The following is a 19,512-nucleotide window of genomic DNA, read 5'->3' as shown; positions in this document are numbered from 1 at the left end:
CTCAAAATGTCCCCGGCGCTCCGGTAGACCAACCCGCCCGCCAACGCCAACCCAACTTAAATAAAAACCTGGAAGTCAAGTAGATCCCTCCAGACAGTTCTGCAAGTCAGCTTCGGCGGTATATCAAGTTTTAATAATTTATAAACTAAACCTTAAAAATATCCCAAGTAGACCAGCGGATCCCTTAACCCCTTTATCACCACTGGGTCTGGTGATCCCCCTTCAATCACCACTGGAGGGCCCCCATATCATCCTATAACTTTCGAAGGAGACACTGTCTGCTTTCCTCTTACCAGTGTCCGGGTCTGCCCGTTCCCTTCCCTTCAAAATAGTGGCGGGCCAACGCTCCGCCCCTGCCCCAGTGCATCCTGGGATGCCCTGAGGGGCCGTCATTTTGAAGCAGACGGGCGCGAACGGGAGGGCCGAAGAGGTTCAATGACCGAAGCTGACATGCCGTCAAAGATCTGATGCTCCACCTCCCGCGCAGCCGCCATATTAGCCAGAACAAAACAAACATTCAGCTGCGGTATGCACGCTGTTGTTGTTCATTGTTATTTTATGAGTTATACTTTGAAACAAGGAACTTTAATGACAGAAACATGCTGGCTTGTGCAGCATGCAGAACAATCTTTCTTCGGTTAAAGTAGTAATTACTTCTAAAGCGTGATCAGTGTGTCGTTTCGACGGGTTTGTTACAGGGACTCCCCAGCAGATCTTATATTAATGTTGATATTTTTTTTCACCTAGTAAAGGGCCACCAAAACAAACAGACTTCTTTTTCCGAGAATCAGGTACTGAACATTCAGAGTTTTTATTTTAAACTACAAAGATTTTCTTTTAAACCTTACCTAGGATTAAACCTGTGAGCATTTAAAATCTTTTGTTTCCCCCCCCTATGCCTAGATCTATAAAGAAAAATGGTATGTGGGAACTTGCTCCTTTTGTTTTTGTGGATTGCAGTGGTATATTATTGTTGAGAATTGAGGGGTCCCGAACCCCCCCAAGAAGGCTGGAGTGACCTTAATCTGACTCCATCTCTAAATAACACTAGTACTGGGGTAATCCAGGAGTTATGAGGTTCTAAAAGGAATTGCCACTGAGAGAGACGTTAGGTCCAAGAGACCCGCATTAGTCCGCCTCTCAGCACTGGCAAGGAATAGATACCAGCCTTATGACAAATTGGATTTAGGTTACAAGTTATACAATGCAGCGAATGATAGCCTGATGTAGCAAAAGCATTTATACTTACAGCCTTTCATCATTAAGTGAAGCCCACAAATCATCATTTGGAATGAGGAGTTTATTTGCTAAGGTATAAGTCAAATCAGTGATTGACAACAGGCATGTACAATCAATTCATTATAGGAATATAATAAGCTGCAAACAGGTGTTAATTATTTGCTAATCTTTTATAATTTCTTTTACCAATTAGAGGTTTTACAAGGGAAAGCAATTAGGTAATTTGTTAATTCTGCTGGACACATTGGTTTCCCTTGGAGAGAGAGTGCCAACCCTTTTCTCTCTAACTCAAACCAGGAAATACCCTGATTTTTATAGGTGCCCTCAGGATATGGATAATATGACAGTAGATATACCTGATTGGATCTATGCTAATGTCATGGTTGTCACTGATTGGCTCATGCTAACGAGTAGCTTCTATCTTGCTAACATGGTTTTGTCTTTAGCTCGCTTGATCACAAATCTTAAGCAAGACCCTGCTCACAGGAAAGTCTCCCTCCTCTCTTGGACAGCTAGTTCCCTATTTTCTCTGCACCTGGCATGACTCACTCATTGCTCAACTTGTTTTTCTAACTTACATTAGAGAAAATTCCACTTTGTAACAGATACGGGCTTCCATTTTGTGTTGAAATCCTCCATTTTGTTTCCATATCTATTAACTTTTCCTAATTTAGCTTATTTAGGCCTCAATGTGGGCTACAAACTAGGCCATACTTTTCCAGTAAGCTCCCAGTTGTGTCAACCATCAAATTTCTGACTCAGCCAAGGTCTGTACTGGCCTGAGCTCTGTGACTGGGCCCACCACCATTCCAGTGGGGGGGTCTCTGGCTGTACCATAATTATACATTATAAAAATGCACTTAATATATTTTGTTATAACTATTTAAAAGAGATGTTGACTGATGAGGGAAGAGCAACCTTCGTGCAGAAGTCCAGAGGCAATCTAAATGTGCCAGTTCTGTTGTATATATTCTTTTCTACTACTTAAAGTCTGTTTGGATGTAAATGCAAGCAGCACATTATTAGCCACCAAGTTCATACAAAGATAATTATTTTTTGTGGAAATTAAATCTGTTGGCTCAGGCTGCCTGCTATGCGAATAATCCATTACTATTTCCTCATTGTTATCAAGTATTACATATTTTGGTCATTTGCTTCAGACTGGAAGGACCATACAGGTCATTATTTGTCATCATCTACTTTGTTACTATGGTTTTAATCCATTTATCCAGATCTTACAGCACTTGGTATTGCTTGTTAAACTCAAAAGTGAAACCCAAGGGTGGTTTTATTTATTTATGTGGATTTTGCTCACACTATTTTTAGTAGTAGCTCAAGGTGAGTTACATTCAGGTACACTAGGTATTTTTTCCTGTCCCTGGAAGGATCACAATCTAATTTTGTACCTGCGACAATGGAGGGTTAAGTGAACAATTAAGTATAAACTCTGTTTTGTCTGGCTTTGGGCCCCGTTTACAAGCCGTTTTTAACGTGCATTAACCATGTACACGCATTAACTGTGTGCGCACCTACAATATCCCTATAGGCACCTACACAGCGTGCGTGCTAATTTACTACTACTACTACTATTTAGCATTTCTAAAGCGCTACAAGGCATACGCAGCGCTGCACAAACATAGAAGAAAGACAGTCCCTGCTCAAAGAGCTTACAATCTAATAGACAAAAAATAAATAAAGTAAGCAAATCAAATCAATTAATGTGAACGGGAAGGAAGAGAGTAGGGTAGGTGGAGGCGAGTGGTTACAAGTGGTTACGAGTCAAAAGCAATGTTAAAGAGGTGGGCTTTCAGTCTAGATTTAAAGGTGGCCAAGGATGGGGCAAGTATGCTGTGATCGACAGTGTCAAAAGCAGCGGAAAGATCAAGAAGAATGAGGATGGAATATTGACCTCTGGATTTAGCCAGTAATAGGTCATTGGAGACTTTAGTAAGCGCAGTTTCGGTTGAGTGGAGAGGGCGAAAACCAGATTGTAGTGGGTCAAGAATAGCATGTGAGGAGAGAAAATCAAGGCAGCGGCGGTGAACAGCACGCTCAAGTAATTTGGAGAGAAAAGGAAGGAGGGAGATGGGTCTCCAATGACCTATTACTGGCTAAATCCAGAGGTCAATATTCCATCCTCATTCTTCTTGATCTTTCCGCTGCTTTTGACACTGTCGATCACAGCATACTTCTCGATACCCTGTCCTCACTTGGATTCCAGGGCTCTGTCCTTTCCTGGTTCTCTTCCTACCTCTCCCTCCGCACCTTTAGTGTTCACTCTGGTGGATCCTCTTCTACTTCTATCCCTCTGCCTGTCGGCGTACCTCAGGGTTCTGTTCTTGGTCCCCTCCTCTTTTCTATCTACACTTCTTCCCTTGGTTCATTAATCTCATCCCATGGCTTTTCCTACCATCTCTATGCTGATGACTCCCAAATCTACCTTTCTACCCCTGATATCTCACCTTGCATCCAAACCAAAGTTTCAGCGTGCTTGTCTGACATTGCTGTCTGGATGTCTCAACGCCACCTGAAATTAAATATGACCAAAACCGAGCTTCTCATTTTCCCCCCCAAACCCACCTCCCCGCTCTCCCCGTTTTCTATTTCTGTTGATGGCTCTCTCATTCTCCCTGTCTCCTCAGCTCGAAATCTTGGGGTCATCTTTGACTCTTCTCTCTCCTTCTCTGCTCATATCCAGCAGACCGCCAAGACCTGTCGTTTCTTTCTTTACAACATCCGTAAAATCCGCCCCTTTCTTTCCGAGCACTCTACCAAAACCCTCATCCACACCCTTCTCACCTCTCGTTTAGACTACTGCAATCTGCTTCTTGCTGGCCTCCCACTTAGTCACCTCTCCCCTCTCCAGTCGGTTCAAAACTCTGCTGCCCGTCTCATCTTCCGCCAGGGTCGCTTTACTCATACTACCCCTCTCCTCAAGACCCTTCACTGGCTCCCTATCCGTTTTCGCATCCTGTTCAAACTTCTTCTACTAACCTATAAATGTACTCACTCTGCTGCTCCCCAGTATCTCTCCACACTTGTCCATCCCTACACCCCTTCCCGTGCACTCCGCTCCATGGATAAATCCTTCTTATCTGTTCCCTTCTCCACTACTGCCAACTCCAGACTTCGCGCCTTTTGTCTCGCTGCACCCTACGCCTGGAATAAACTTCCTGAGCCCCTACGTCTTGCCCCATCCTTGGCCACCTTTAAATCTAGACTGAAAGCCCACCTCTTTAACATTGCTTTTGACTCGTAACCACTTGTAACCACTCGCCTCCACCTACCCTCCTCTCTTCCTTCCCGTTCACATTAATTGATTTGATTTGCTTACTTTATTTATTTTTTGTCTATTAGATTGTAAGCTCTTTGAGCAGGGACTGTCTTTCTTCTATGTTTGTGCAGCGCTGCGTATGCTTTGTAGCGCTATAGAAATGCTAAATAGTAGTAGTAGTAGTAGTAGTAGTCGGTAATTAGAGGGACAAGTAGGGTCGAGTGAAGGCTTCTTAAGGAGAGGTGTGACCACAGCATGTTTAAAGGCAGCAGGGACAGTCGCAGTGGAAAGTGAGAGGTTGAGAATGTGACAGATAAAAGGAATAAGAGCAGGAGAGATGGCATTAAGAAGGTGGGTGGGAATGGGATCAGAGGAACAGGTGGTACATTTTGAGGAAGAAAGGAGAAGTGTAGTTTCCTCAATAGTAACTTCAGGAAAGGAGAAAAGGGAATGAGGGGAAGGAGAGAGAGGGGAACGGACTAGTGGAGGGAGAGGTGGTGAGGTAGAGAAAGCAAGGTTTATCTTTTCAACCTTGTGAAAGAATTCAGCAAGGGTCTGAGGAGATAATGAAGGGGGAGTTGGGGGAGGGGGCACCTTGAGGAGAGAGTTCAATGTGGTGAAGAGAAGTCGAGGATTAGAGCCAAGAGAGTTGGTCAGTTGGATATAATAATCCTGTTTGGCACGTAAAAGAGCAGATTGGAAAGAGGTCAGCATGAACTTAAAGTGTAAGAAATCAGCAAGGGCCCGAGATTTCCGCCAGAGGCGTTCGGCGGAGCAGGTACAGGAACGTAGGTAGCAGATATTAGAAGTCAGCCAAGGTTGGGGTTTTGTACGCCTTACAGGGCAGGTCATCAAAGGTGCAAGAGTGTCTGAGGATAGAGTATTGTTGTAAGAAGAAACAGCCTCGTTGACAGATGTGGATGGTGCCACAGTAGAGAGGAGGTTTGAAACATGGGAGGATAGAGATGAAGGGTCAATATCGTGAAGATTCCTAGATAAATTAGATAAGATAGGACGGAACTGGGAGGGAGGAGATTTAAGTGTGAAAGTTATAAGATGGTGATCAGAGGAGGGAAGATCAGAGGCAAGGAAACTAGAGGGTGAACAGTTGGAGGAGAAGATGAGATCAAGACAGTGACCATTTTGATGAGTGGGGGAGGTGGAGCATAGTTGGAGATTAAAGGAGGACGTTAAAGCGAGTAACTTGGAAATATAAGAGTTGGAAGGATCATTAGCAGGAATATTAAAGTCACCAAGGATGAGAGAGGGGGAGGAAGGATCATGGAAGAAGGCAAGCCAGGCATCAAAGTCACTGAGAAAGGATGAAAGGGACTTATCAGGGGGATGATAAATGACCGCTATTCGAAGAGGCAGAGGAGAGAAAAGGCGGATAGAGTGGACTTCAAAGGAGGAAAAACAGTGAGATTGAGGTGGAAGAAGGGGTTGAAATCTGGAGGCGCGTTGAAAATGCTAACGCGCCTTAGTAAACTGGGCCCTTTATTTGGAATTTTGGAAGATGGAAAAGAGAAAAGAATAAATACATTTTGGATGTACTCTGTAGAAGTACATCCAAAATGTTGTTTACTTTTGCAATGTGGGTATGGATGCCTGTTCTGGTGTGTGCATGTGATAGTTTGCATAAATGTCTATACTTATGGCCAGTGGTGTGCTGGTAAATGTTTAACAACAGGCTCTCTCCCCGGTCCACCTCTGCTCCCTTCGGCCACCTTTGCGCCCCCCCCCCCCCCCAAATTGCAGAGCTGGCTATAGCTGGGGAGAGAGCCTGGGAGGGGGGGGGGGGCAATGCATTGCTCCAGGAAAAAAAAATCAAATGATCCCAGGTTCCAATCTAATTTTCTTACATGAGCACACAGTTCTGGAATTCACTGCCGCGCAACCTGAAAACGATTTACGAGCAAACCACCTTCCGCAAACTACTGAAGACCCATCTTTTTGAGAAAATTTACGGAAAGAACCAAAACACATAAAGCCCACACTCACTGTTCAATAATGCATCATTACAGCCACTCTGAATTTCTCATCCCCCGTAATCTCACCTTCTCATCCCCCGTAATCTCACCACACTCATACCTTTACTCACAGAAAATGTATACCAAATGCTTTCCTGTCATTATATATTGCCCCTTTTAGTTTCTCGTTGTTTCCTTCCAATGTATTGCCCCTTTTAGTTTCCCGTTGTTTCCTTTCCAATGTTTCAATGCTCTTTTCCATTGCTATATTCCTTAATGATACTTGACTTCGTCTCACATAACTCCTCACAATGTAATCCATAACCGAGTTGTAACAAACTGTATTTCCATCTTTCATAACGTATTGTAAGCCACACTGAACCCGCAAAAAGGTGGGAAAATGTGGGATACAAATGCAATAAATAAATAAATAAATTCATGTTTAATGTGGGATAAAATGCCATAAATAAGTAAATAAATATAAACTTTTAATGTTGAGCACCTGATTCTCAACGTGGACATACAGTGGGGGAAATAAGTATTTGATCCCTTGCTGATTTTGTAAGTTTGCCCACTGACAAAGACATGAGCAGCCCATAATTGAAGGGTAGGTTATTGGTAACAGTGAGAGATAGCACATCACAAATTAAATCCGGAAAATCACATTGTGGAAAGTATATGAATTTATTTGCATTCTGCAGAGGGAAATAAGTATTTGATCCCTCTGGCAAACAAGACCTAATACTTGGTGGCAAAACCCTTGTTGGCAAGCACAGCGGTCAGACGTCTTCTGTAGTTGATGATGAGGTTTGCACACATGTCAGGAGGAATTTTGGTCCACTCCTCTTTGCAGATCATCTCTAAATCATTAAGAGTTCTGGGCTGTCGCTTGGCAACTCGCAGCTTCAGCTCCCTCCATAAGTTTTCAATGGGATTAAGGTCTGGTGACTGGCTAGGCCACTCCATGACCCTAATGTGCTTCTTCCTGAGCCACTCCTTTGTTGCCTTGGCTGTATGTTTTGGGTCATTGTCGTGCTGGAAGACCCAGCCACGACCCATTTTTAAGGCCCTGGCGGAGGGAAGGAGGTTGTCACTCAGAATTGTACGGTACATGGCCCCATCCATTCTCCCATTGATGCGGTGAAGTAGTCCTGTGCCCTTAGCAGAGAAACACCCCCAAAACATAACATTTCCACCTCCATGCTTGACAGTGGGGACGGTGTTCTTTGGGTCATAGGCAGCATTTCTCTTCCTCCAAACACGGCGAGTTGAGTTCATGCCAAAGAGCTCAATTTTTGTCTCATCTGACCACAGCACCTTCTCCCAATCACTCTCGGCATCATCCAGGTGTTCACTGTCAAACTTCAGACGGGCCGTCACATGTGCCTTCCGGAGCAGGGGGACCTTGCGGGCACTGCAGGATTGCAATCCGTTATGTCGTAATGTGTTACCAATGGTTTTCGTGGTGACAGTGGTCCCAGCTGCCTTGAGATCATTGACAAGTTCCCCCCTTGTAGTTGTAGGCTGATTTCTAACCTTCCTCATGATCAAGGATACCCCACGAGGTGAGATTTTGCGTGGAGCCCCAGATCTTTGTCGATTGACAGTCATTTGTACTTCTTCCATTTTCTTACTATGGCACCAACAGTTGTCTCCTTCTCGCCCAGCGTCTTACTGATGGTTTTGTAGCCCATTCCAGCCTTGTGCAGGTGTATGATCTTGTCCCTGACATCCTTAGACAGCTCCTTGCTCTTGGCCATTTTGTAGAGGTTAGAGTCTGACTGATTCACTGAGTCTGTGGACAGGTGTCTTTCATACAGGTGACCATTGCCGACAGCTGTCTGTCATGCAGGTAACGAGTTGATTTGGAGCATCTACCTGGTCTGTAGGGGCCAGATCTCTTACTGGTTGGTGGGGGATCAAATACTTATTTCCCTCTGCAGAATGCAAATAAATTCATATACTTTCCACAATGTGATTTTCCGGATTTAATTTGTGATGTGCTATCTCTCACTGTTACCAATAACCTACCCTTCCATTATGGGCTGCTCATGTCTTTGTCAGTGGGCAAACTTACAAAATCAGCAAGGGATCAAATACTTATTTCCCCCACTGTATTCCAAACACTATAATGAAAATAAAATGATTTTTTTTCTACGTTTGTTGTCTGGTGACTTTGTTTTTCTGATCATGCTGGCCCAGTATCCGATTCTGCTGCTATCTGTCCTCTTAATTCTGTTTCCCGGGCTTCCTTTCCATTTATTTCTTTACTTTCCGCCTTTCTTCTTCATTTCTTGCCCTACATCCGTAAGTAAAAGCTGGGTCCTTCGCAGACTTGACTGTCCAGTGGATCCAGCTTCTGCCTATTTTCTTCACCCATGTGTTTTTCTCCTCTCTTCCTTTTCCCTCATCTCCTTCCTCACTGCCCTCCATCCATGTCCAGGATTTCTTCTCTCTCCCTTCCCTCTCCTCCACCCATGTCCAGCATCCCTCCTCTCCCCCCTGCCCTCCCCTTCATCCACCCATGCCCAGCAACCCTCCTCTCCCCCCTGCCCTACCCTCCATCCACCCATGTCCAGCAACTTTCCTCTCCCCTGTCCTACCTCCAGCCATCCATATCAGCAATTCTCTTCTCTCCCCTGCCCCCCCTCTATCCATCCATACCCATTGATTCTCTTCTCTCCCCTACCCTACCCTCCATCCACCCATGTCCAGCAACTCTCCTCTCCCCTGCCCTCCCTCCATCCATCCATATCCATCAATTCTCTTCTCTCCCCTGCCCCCCTCTATCCAGCCACCCATACCCAGCAATTCTCTTCTCTCCCCTGCCCCCCCTCCAGCCACCCATACCCAGTGATTCTCTTCGCTCCCCTGCCCCCCCAGCCACCCATACCCAGCGATTCTCTTCTCTCCCCTGCCCCACTCCAGCCACCCATACCCAGCGATTCTCTTCCCTGCCCCCCTCCAGTCACCCATACCCAGCGATTCGCTTCTCTCCCCTCCTCTTTTCTATCTACACTTCTTCCCTTGGTTCATTAATCTCATCCCATGGCTTTTCCTACCACCTCTATGCTGATGACTCCCAAATCTACCTTTCTACCCCTGATATCTCACCTTGCATCCAAACCAAAGTTTCAGCGTGCTTGTCTGACATTGCTGCCTGGATGTCTCAACGCCACCTGAAATTAAATATGACCAAAACCGAGCTTCTCATTTTCCCCCCCAAACCCACCTCCCCGCTCCCCCCATTTTCTATTTCTGTTGATGGCTCTCTCATTCTCCCTGTCTCCTCAGCTCGAAACCTTGGGGTCATCTTTGACTCTTCTCTCTCCTTCTCTGCTCATATCCAGCAGACCGCCAAGACCTGTCGTTTCTTTCTTTACAACATCCGTAAAATCCGCCCCTTTCTTTCCGAGCACTCTACCAAAACCCTCATCCACACCCTTGTCACCTCTCGTTTAGACTACTGCAATCTGCTTCTTGCTGGCCTCCCACTTAGTCACCTCTCCCCTCTCCAGTCAGTTCAAAACTCTGCTGCCCGTCTCATCTTCCGCCAGGGTCGCTTTACTCATACTACCCCTCTCCTCAAGACCCTTCACTGGCTCCCTATCCGTTTTCGCATCCTGTTCAAACTTCTTCTACTAACCTATAAATGTACTCACTCTGCTGCTCCCCAGTATCTCTCCACACTCGTCCTTCCCTACACCCCTTCCCGTGCACTCCGCTCCATGGATAAATCCTTCTTATCTGTTCCCTTCTCCACTACTGCCAACTCCAGACTTCGCGCCTTCTGTCTCGCTGCACCCTACGCCTGGAATAAACTTCCTGAGCCCCTACGTCTTGCCCCATCCTTGGCCACCTTTAAATCTAGACTGAAAACCCACCTCTTTGACATTGCTTTTGACTCGTAACCACTTGTAACCACTCGCCTCCACCTACCCCCTCCTCTCTTCCTTCCCGTTCACATTAATTGATTTGATTTGCTTACTTTATTTATTTTTTTTGTCTATTAGATTGTAAGCTCTTTGAGCAGGGACTGTCTTTCTTCTATGTTTGTACAGCGCTGCGTATGCCTTGTAGCGCTATAGAAATGCTAAATAGTAGTAGTAGTAGTAGTAGCCCCCCTCTATCCAGCCACCCATAACCATCGATTTTCTTCTCTCCCCTGCCCCCTCCCTCCAGCCACCCATACCCATCAATTCTCTTCTCTCCCCTGCCCCCCCTCCAGCCACACATACCCATCGATTCTCTTCTCTCCCCTGCCCTCCGCCAGCCACCCATACCCATTGATTCTCTTCTCTCCCCTGCCCCCCCCAGCAGCACCTCTCTGCTCTCTCCCCTCGCACTTCCTTGCCTCTTGCTCTTGCCCATCTTCTCCGTTTAATTTTTTTAAAGCAGTGTTAACACGTCAGTGTGTTCCGCCCCGAGGGCTGAAGTAAGGCCCCTGGGATTTGCTGAAGCAGCCTGTTCCTGCTGATGTGTTAATTTTTTTTTTAAGCAGTGTTAAGCACGGGTTCGCGCAAAGCTAAAAGAAGAGAGGTTGGGGGGGGGGGAGAAACAAGAGAAGAAGTGCTGCATGTGCCAGTGTGAGAAGATGCCCAAAAGGCACAGGGGACGCCGTCACACTGCAGGTGGGGACCAGAGCCCAAATTTTGGGAGCCGGTTGTTAGCTACTTTAACAACTAGCTCCCAAACCTCTGAAAAAAAAATAACAACCGGCTCTCGCGAGCCAGTGCAAGCCGGCTCCAGCACACCACTGCTTATGGCTATAATTTCTGAACATGCAGCATCATTAATGGACAGACATTTTTCAGTTTTGGCACAGTATAAGCACAAGAACAAAATATTTTAAAAAAAACCCAATGGACTGCATTAGGGGTTTGTAGCCCATTTAGTTAATCCATTTGTGTATCTAAAATGTAAACTTCTAGAAAAGAGATTAAGTGAAGATGTGATTCTATGTGCTCCAATGAAAAGAGAGTTTAATTTTACTTCCATTTAATTTCAATATATTCCAACTTTATAACACAATCAGGTATATTTTCAAAGCACTTTGGGAGGCTAAGTTCCATAGGTTTCTATGGAACTTTGGGAGGCTAACTGCTTTGAAAATGAGCTTGCAGGCTTCCCAAGATAGATTACAACAGTTAAGATGAACCCAACTGGAAGCAATATCCTCACTGAGATTTGGCCATGTATTACTGTATTGTATAGAACAGTGTAGAAAAATGAGCACAAAATAGAGTTTATTACTGCTGTTTCTACCAACTACAATAATATTTTATGCTGGTTTAGTAATTTCCAATTTTATTTCATGTATGTGTACTTATGAGAAGCTTTCAAATAAATAAAAAAGATGTCAACTATTATTTACAAAATCCACACATAGGCAATCATAAGCATTTCCTATTGTTTTATATAGAAATATCTTTATAGGCTTATGCTGTCTTTTGTCATTAAATTTCCTTGGGCCAAGAAGGTCATTAAAAGTCCTTGTGACAAGTGGGCCCAAAAGCAGGAGGAATGTACTCCTTCTTACGAAAGATTTGTGGAGCGCACTGCCTCTTACGAAAGGTTTGGGGGGGGGGGCTTCCACTTGACCACCAGGAACAGTGGTGATAAGGGGGATGGGAGGGGGGGGGCTGCAGGACCTCTGAGGATTTTTTGTAAGGTTGGGTTGGGAGGGGTCTACTGGACCACCAGAGATTTTTTAAGGTTGGGGGAGGGGTCCACCAGACCATTGTGGATTTTTTTAAGGTTGAGGGATCAGGGAAAGTCCACTGGGGATTTTTTAAAGTTAGGGGAGGAGACCACCGGGAATTTTTTTTCTTGTCTTTGCAGGGTCTCCTATCTATTTGGCATTTCTTCTTTCCCAATGTCCACCATCCTTCTCCCTCTGTGTCCCTGTCTTGTCAAGCATCTCCTCTCTGTGTCAGTGTCCTTATCTTTCCCTCCACATTCTGCATGCGCCTTCTCAGTGACCTTATTCCCTATATTCAGCATCTGGGTCATTCCATTTCAAGTGGTCTGGTGGTCCCTGCGCGACCATCACAGATTTCGATGAAATTTTCTGTGAACATTCATACATTTCCCCAATGAACATTGGTAAAGTTTTACGCTCGTCGATGCAATACTTGCTGAGATATAGTAATCTGTTTGACCCCATACTGCAGCCTTCTATGGTATGACTCCGAGATGTCGGCAACTTTGAGACACTGTATCTCCGGCAATATTTTGTTGAGAGAAACAAAACTTGGCCATCTTGTACAACCTTTTGTGCTCTATTAAACAAAATAATAAAAAAATCTTCATGAGCGATTTCCATGAAGAAAACGTGGAGCAAACGTTGTCTGAAAAATTTGTGGCACGAACAAATTGTAAAGTTTGGCTTTTTATATCTCTGGAATTAAAGGTGTGATAAACGTGAAACTTTGCACACAATAACATATCAACACAAGGTTTTTGAGTATAAAATTTCATTCTCCTAATATTTTCCATTAGTTCACAAATTGAGTGTAAAATTGATGATTTTTGCAAAAACGCCAAAAATATGGTATTTTTAACCCACTTTTACAAAAAAAGACCTTCTGGAAACTCTTTTTAATCATTTTCATTAGAAAGAGCATGTTTCAAACCCCTTAAAAAAGTAGGATTGGTTTTTCATCGCTGGCATATAAGGCCCTAGAAATAGGGACAAAGTTGAGGACATTGCTATCGCTCGCTGCTATCGCAACATCACATGCATTCTATTATTTTTGTTTTATACAGATATTATTAGTACCTAAATTGCATTGGTCCATGGTGACATTGTCACTACAAGTTCAGGAACTTGAACCAGTAACCCCATCGCCATAGGGGTCACGCCCGATAGCTGTGCAATACTAGCCACGGGTGGGTTTCTTGGATGAGGATCCCAAGCCTCTAGTTTTGTTTCTTCATCAAGGTTCCAAAACCTTGTTTGGGTATCTGTCCGGTTCCCAAGCTGACGATTGGGCAGCTTATCATAGGTTCCTAAGCCTAAAGTGGGTATCTTAAATGGTTCCCAAGCCGAAGTCCGTAATGTTTATATGAACTGCCAAATTCCAACGACTGCGTATTTATTATTGAATTTATGAGCCACTTTCTTTAGTGTCACTTCTGGGAATTGATACTGGTGGCCTGACGACATAACTGATGGCGCTGGAAGCACACAAATAAGATGTTATGCTGGAACCCAACAAACATCTTTTCTTTCAGGCCAATAAAATGAATGAGCCGTGCCTGGTGGATGCATAAATGTTACCAATGCATCATTTTGTTCGATGGAAATTTCTACAACGTTGCCTACCCACCACTTATTGTCATAAATGCAGGCAACATAACAACCAGGCAATAGTTTCTCCAATTTTAAATTAGGATCGACGAAATCAGAAAGTTTGGCCACAAAGTTAATCGTGTCATTTGAAACTTTGCTGACAGAAATTGAATTCGAATCAATTGGCACAAACTGGTGATGATATCTTGTGCCAGCTATTGTGCAGCTAGCTTTCCATCTTTCTTCTTGCAGCATCCTGTTTTCTTGAATTTCTTCAGTCGGAACATACATATATTTAATTCCATGAATGTTTTTGTCACAAAAGTTAAACAGATCTATTGGCGTCAGTATTTGGTCGGTTAATGGTCGCTGGAGGCTGGCTCGAGCAGTCAAACGTTTAGTCGTGCCACCAACTCCATCACATGGTGACTTGCCATGACTCGTGCCAAAAAAGTTCCATTCGGCCTCAATTTCAAAATTATTCTTGTGACTGCACAGATTGACGAAATTTTTGTAATTTTTGTATTGTGCTGCTGAACCGTCACTAAAGTAGTGTAATCTTCGTTTTGTTCGTCAAAGACTCAATCAACTTCCGAATGAACATGTGCATGGAAACCGTATCATGTTGCATATGATCAGAAATTATGTAGCAGTTGACAATTTCCAGCATGCCATCTTTATTGATAAAATAAGCGACGAATGGATGCACTGTGCATTGTGAATTCTCCCAGTGAAAGCCTTGAGCAGCGTCTTGGACAACAAATGAGTAATTCTGCACAAAATCCATCAGTACAATAAGTTCGGTTTCTTTTAGGCTAGCTTTTAATGATTTCAAATATTCGCTTTGATGTTTTGAAATGAAGTGGTGGCCAGTCAGTTTCCAAATTTTGCTAGCGAGTTTTTCAATAAAGTTGTCAACAGTGAGAACATGTGTTTCGAGCGTTTCACGGTCAGTATGAACCCATTGTTTGAATTCTATTGAGTCTTCTGAGTCCCAGTCCTCAAATATTTCTTCCAAATATGCTATCAGTGCCTCTTCACCAGGACAGTTTTGGCATCGCTGCAGCATACAATACTTGGCGTCCAGATCGCAAACTGCCTTCCCATGAGCATCTTGTAGTCTTCTTTAATGTTGGCACCTTGTAGCATAAGCTTAACATTCTGATGGATGGTGCAGACACAGATGGAATGTGTGCCTGAGGCACCGACAGTAACACACCACTTTGGTCTGAGCTCACAGAATTTGGAAAAACCAATTTCAGCACCATATTTGTTTCGATATACTACATACAGTTCTTTCAGATTGCACAGTAGCAACCGCTTTTGTTTTTGAACCTTGATGCCATCAAGCTGAACAGAAACAAAATCTTTTTTACCAGGGCACATCCTGCTAAATTCATCATCCTCGTAGAAATCTCGAACTTTGTCAGCAATTGCCTTTGGTAGCAGTTTGCCAACTTTTGCATCCAGTAGTGCACAAATGCCTCTCTCTTGCTTTAATTTTCGCGCTGTTTTAACCATACGTTCTGAAACGCTAAACGTTTTTGCTGTCACTGGTATTGACCAACTCTTTGGGGCCAAAGTCAATAATTGAATTTTCATGGATCTATTGGATATTTTAATTTTCGTTTTCACATCTTCGATTAGGTCAGTGTAATCTTGGCATGACAGGCATTCCTTAGCAGCCGACTTGCTAGTTTGTCCAATATCTTCGGCTGATACTGCAGCGGCTACCATTATTTTTTCTGCTACCATTTTCTGCACTCGTTCAATTTTTCGTTTCACATATCCAGGTTTATCCCTACTGGCCAACCTCCGAATTTTTAATGGAGAAGTCCCCAAATCAGTCAAACTTTGATCAAGAGTGTCTGAAATGTCCATATCGTAATTTTCTGATGACGATAACTCTGCCTTGCTTTCGACCATAGAAACATATTTGGCTTTACACTTAGAACACATTTTTTGGCCCGGCTTCACGTTTGTTTTCAATTTTTTTAAATCATCGGACATGGCTAGAACGACTTTCAAGAGTCCATGTTTAACTATGTGATTTTGTTTGTCGAATGGGTTGCAGCACGACTTTTGCTACATTTTGTACTTTTCCAAATACATCGCTTTGTGATGCAGGCAGATTTGGTCGTCATCTGTGAAATCAACCTCCGATCGCCGAGTAACGAGCATTTTTTCATTGGCAGACAAGCTGTGCACATAATGCAGCCCAATTTCTTTAGAATAAAATGAACCATGGTGGCAAGTTGACGACAATTTTTTTTCCAACAACACAAATGGGCAAAGTGGGATTGTCAGTTGACTCTTTGACATTCATTTTCCGCATATTATGCAAAATCGCAATAATTAATAATATGAAGTAAGTGTATTAAATTAATGCGAATCTGAAAAAGAGAAGTTATAAAGATTCTTATGTTATGACAGAAACATACAACTACACCTGCACACTACAGAATCCTATAGCCAAAACATGTGGCATCAATAAGGTACTTATGTTACAGGAAATGTTACAGTTCCAAAATGATATTTAATAATAGAGGGGATTGCTTAGAGCATGTGGTCGCAACATGTGCTGTATTTCTAAGTTTTAAGATATATTTTGATTCTATTCTGTTTTATTATCCACCAATTACCTATAAGGTAATAAGATAAGCATATGTGAGGAAAAGGGGAAGTAAATACAGTAAATTTGAATTAATTACATTAACCTGCATTGTACGTTTAGGAACTTGTGCTTAAAGCATTTGGAGCTTACACATGTGAGGACATGTGCTTTTCCCAATATAAAGGCCAGATAGTTAACTTTAAAAGAAAATGTTTATTTCTAATGCAGGCAAGGTAACAAGTTTACAATAGAGAGGCAATTTTAGAGAGGATCTTTTACCAATGGAAGTATGCTACAAAATAACAGGTTTGATTGTAAATGAAGCTGGATAACTCACATTGATGGAGGCTGCTATGGAGAGTGATGCAGGAGATCCTTGCTGGAACAGGAAGTTTCTTTGTAGATTTGCTGTCTGGTGGAGCTTGAAGCCGTTTCTTTAAGGTGGATGAGAATTCAGGATTCCAGGAGATTCTAGCTTGCTTTTAGATTTAATCACTTCAGGGCAGCGGCGACTAGGACAGGAGCATCAGGAACAGCCAGGAAGAACTATCCTTCTAAAGAAAGAGCCCCTGCTTTTAAAGTGTCTGAACTGGGCATTTATCTACCAGGCTGTTTTTAGACTCACGTCAGGTGGTTGCCCTTGGTCCAGTTAGAAAGCTCCTGGGTAGCTGAATTCTGGGCATCTAGTTTTGAGATGGAGCATGGTAACAGGTCACATGTTCAATGACATCATAAGACTTCCTGCCTGGACATCTGCTAGTCCATTGTCTGAGAGTGATTGAGCTTAGATGGGCTTAGTCTTTGTCTGAAAATAGGTGGAAGTGTAGTCTTTTGTTACTGCAGTCTCTGAGATAGCTGTCTTTGGAAAGGAACATCTGCTGGTCCATTGTCTGAGGGTGATTGAGCTTAGATGGGCTTAGTCCTTGTTTGAGAATAGGTGGAGGTATAGTCTTTTGTTAGGTGCTGCTATTTTTGGAGAGGTGTTGATGGCCTTAGGTATTCACCCAGCTAGTTCATGTTCTCAGTAGTTTTCCAGAAGAGAGGGGGGAAGTAAAGTCTTTGCAGCTGTATATTTTATATGATTTGGATCTGATCCAGCAAAATCAATAACTCTGACAATTAAACTTATATCATGCTACACTTACAGAATATTTAACCAATGTCATTAGTGTAGAAGCACCGCTAGTAGACTAACAGATTCATATAGCATACAAAATATGAATTATACACTTTAGGGGCCACCCAAGTGGTGAAGGTGTATGTTGCATGGCAAAAGCAGAATTATACACTTTAAACTTCAGCAGAAATGGAAAGAAAACGGCACAATATAGAAAAATGCATGTTGAAGTATATGGGATAAACATAAAGGAATCCTGTTCAGAAGGAATGGATCCTAAGGAGCTTAGCCGAGATTGGGTGGCGGAGCCGGTGGCGGTAGGCAGGGATGGTGCTGGGCAGACTTATACGGTCTGTGCCAGAGCCGGTGGTGGGAGGCAGGACTGGTGGTTGGGAGGCGGAGATAGTGCTGGGCAGACTTATACGGTCTGTGCCAGAACCAGTGGTGGGAGGCGGGGCTGGTGGTTGGGAGGCGGGGATAGTGCTGGGCAGACTTATACGGTCTGTGCCCTGAAAAGGACAGGTACAAATCAAGGTAAGGTATACCCAAAAAGTAGCACATATGAGTTTATCTTGTTGGGCAGACTGGATGGACCGTGCAGGTCTTTTTCTGCCGTCATCTACTATGTTACTATGACGTTGCAATAGCAACGTCCTCAACTTTGTCCCTATTTCTAGGGCCTTATATGCCAGCGATGAAAAACCAATCCTACTTTTTTAAGGGGTTTGAAACATGCTCTTTCTAATGAAAATGATTAAAAAGAGTTTCCAGAAGGTCTTTTTTTGTAAAAGTGGGCTAAAAATACTCTATTTTTGGCATTTTTGCAAAAATCATCAACTTTACACTCAATTTATGAACTAATGGAAAATATTAGGAGAATGAAATTTTATATTCCATATCATCAAGCTGATCAATCCATAGACTGGTGGGTTGTGTCCATCTACCAGCAGGTGGAGATAGAGAGCAAACTTTTGCCTCCCTATATGTGGTCATGTGCTGCCGGAAACTCCTCAGTATGTTCTCTATCTCAGCAGGTGGTGGTCACACACAGCAGCAGCTCTGGCTAGGCCTCCAAGCCTAATCTTTAGGTTTTGTTGAGTGCCTGGGGTTGAGGGCTCTTCTTGAGCAAGTGCAAACCTGGTGGCGCCAGGTCCCTCCTTTTCTCCCCCCCTCCCGCTGGCTCCGTTTAAAAAAAAAAAAAAAAAAATTTTGAACGTCCTTAAAGGCGTTTATTTCGACGTTTATTTAAACGTTTATTGCAGCTACTCACTGGGACACCAGGTCGTTACAGCTCGGAGCGGAAAGCAGGTAATTGTTACCTTTTTATAGCGGGCGGGGGTTCCCCGATTGATCTCCACGTGGCCTATGGCGTCGGAGGGCGAGGGCGCAAAGAGTCGCTCCCCGGATCGCTTGGGCGCTTCTAGAGGGGATGCGGGGGTCTTGAAGTCTGATTCGCCCTTGTTGGGTGACAGTTTCGTGACCGATGAGTGTCCCGGTCCTTCCTCAGGTGTGGCGGTTTTTCCCGCCATAAACGCCCATCCCCCGCTGCTCGCCTCCGCCATCTTGGCCGGCCACGCGGCTCGGACGGCTTCTTATTGGGCCGCCCTTGAGGTAGGAGACATTAATGCCATGAACGCCCTTAATTTGGGCGACGGCACAAAAGCGGCTAAAGTTAAGCGCCGTTCTTCCCGCGCGGCTCCTTCGCGGAGTGTCGCGCCGGACGCCATCTTGGATGCGCAGCATGTATCTCCCCCGCTCTTGCGAGCGCCGGTTGAGGGTGCGTCTAGGGCTGTAGCCCAGGCTGCGGATGTGCACAGTCTGGGGGGTTTCTCCCCCGAGTTTGTTTTGCTGCTGCATCAGGCCTTCCTTATGCAAAACACTGCCCTTGCTCCCTCGTCTGGTAAAGAGGTTGAGGCCCCCGGAGGTAAACGCCCTCGGGTTGATTCCCAGGCCTTGGAGGACTTTGTCTCCTCCGATGTAGATGAGGGCAGCGTATCTGAGTTC

At 44.1% G+C, this 19,512-nt stretch overlaps 1 protein-coding gene across 4 annotated transcripts in view; it reads right to left on the bottom strand.

The window, feature by feature from the left end:
* Nucleotides 1–1,270, bottom strand: part of HAUS5 (HAUS augmin like complex subunit 5) — a 245,600-nt gene extending 244,330 nt beyond the window's left edge. For 3 of the 4 annotated variants that reach the window (XM_030212333.1, XM_030212336.1, XM_030212335.1), the window contains exon 1: nt 294–372. The gene's annotated coding sequence lies outside the window, so the exon portion shown is untranslated. Of the gene's footprint in view, nt 1–293; nt 373–1,249 lie in introns of those variants that run through there. The other variant, XM_030212334.1, reaches the window with a different exon arrangement.
* Nucleotides 1,271–19,512: the final 18,242 nt, after the last annotated feature.

This window comes from Microcaecilia unicolor, chromosome 8 (assembly GCF_901765095.1).
Source record: "Microcaecilia unicolor chromosome 8, aMicUni1.1, whole genome shotgun sequence".
In the NCBI taxonomy this organism is placed as follows: Eukaryota; Metazoa; Chordata; class Amphibia; order Gymnophiona; family Siphonopidae; genus Microcaecilia; species Microcaecilia unicolor.
The sequence above is the reverse complement of the archived record's forward strand: the minus strand, read 5'-3'. Positions and strand labels throughout refer to the sequence as shown.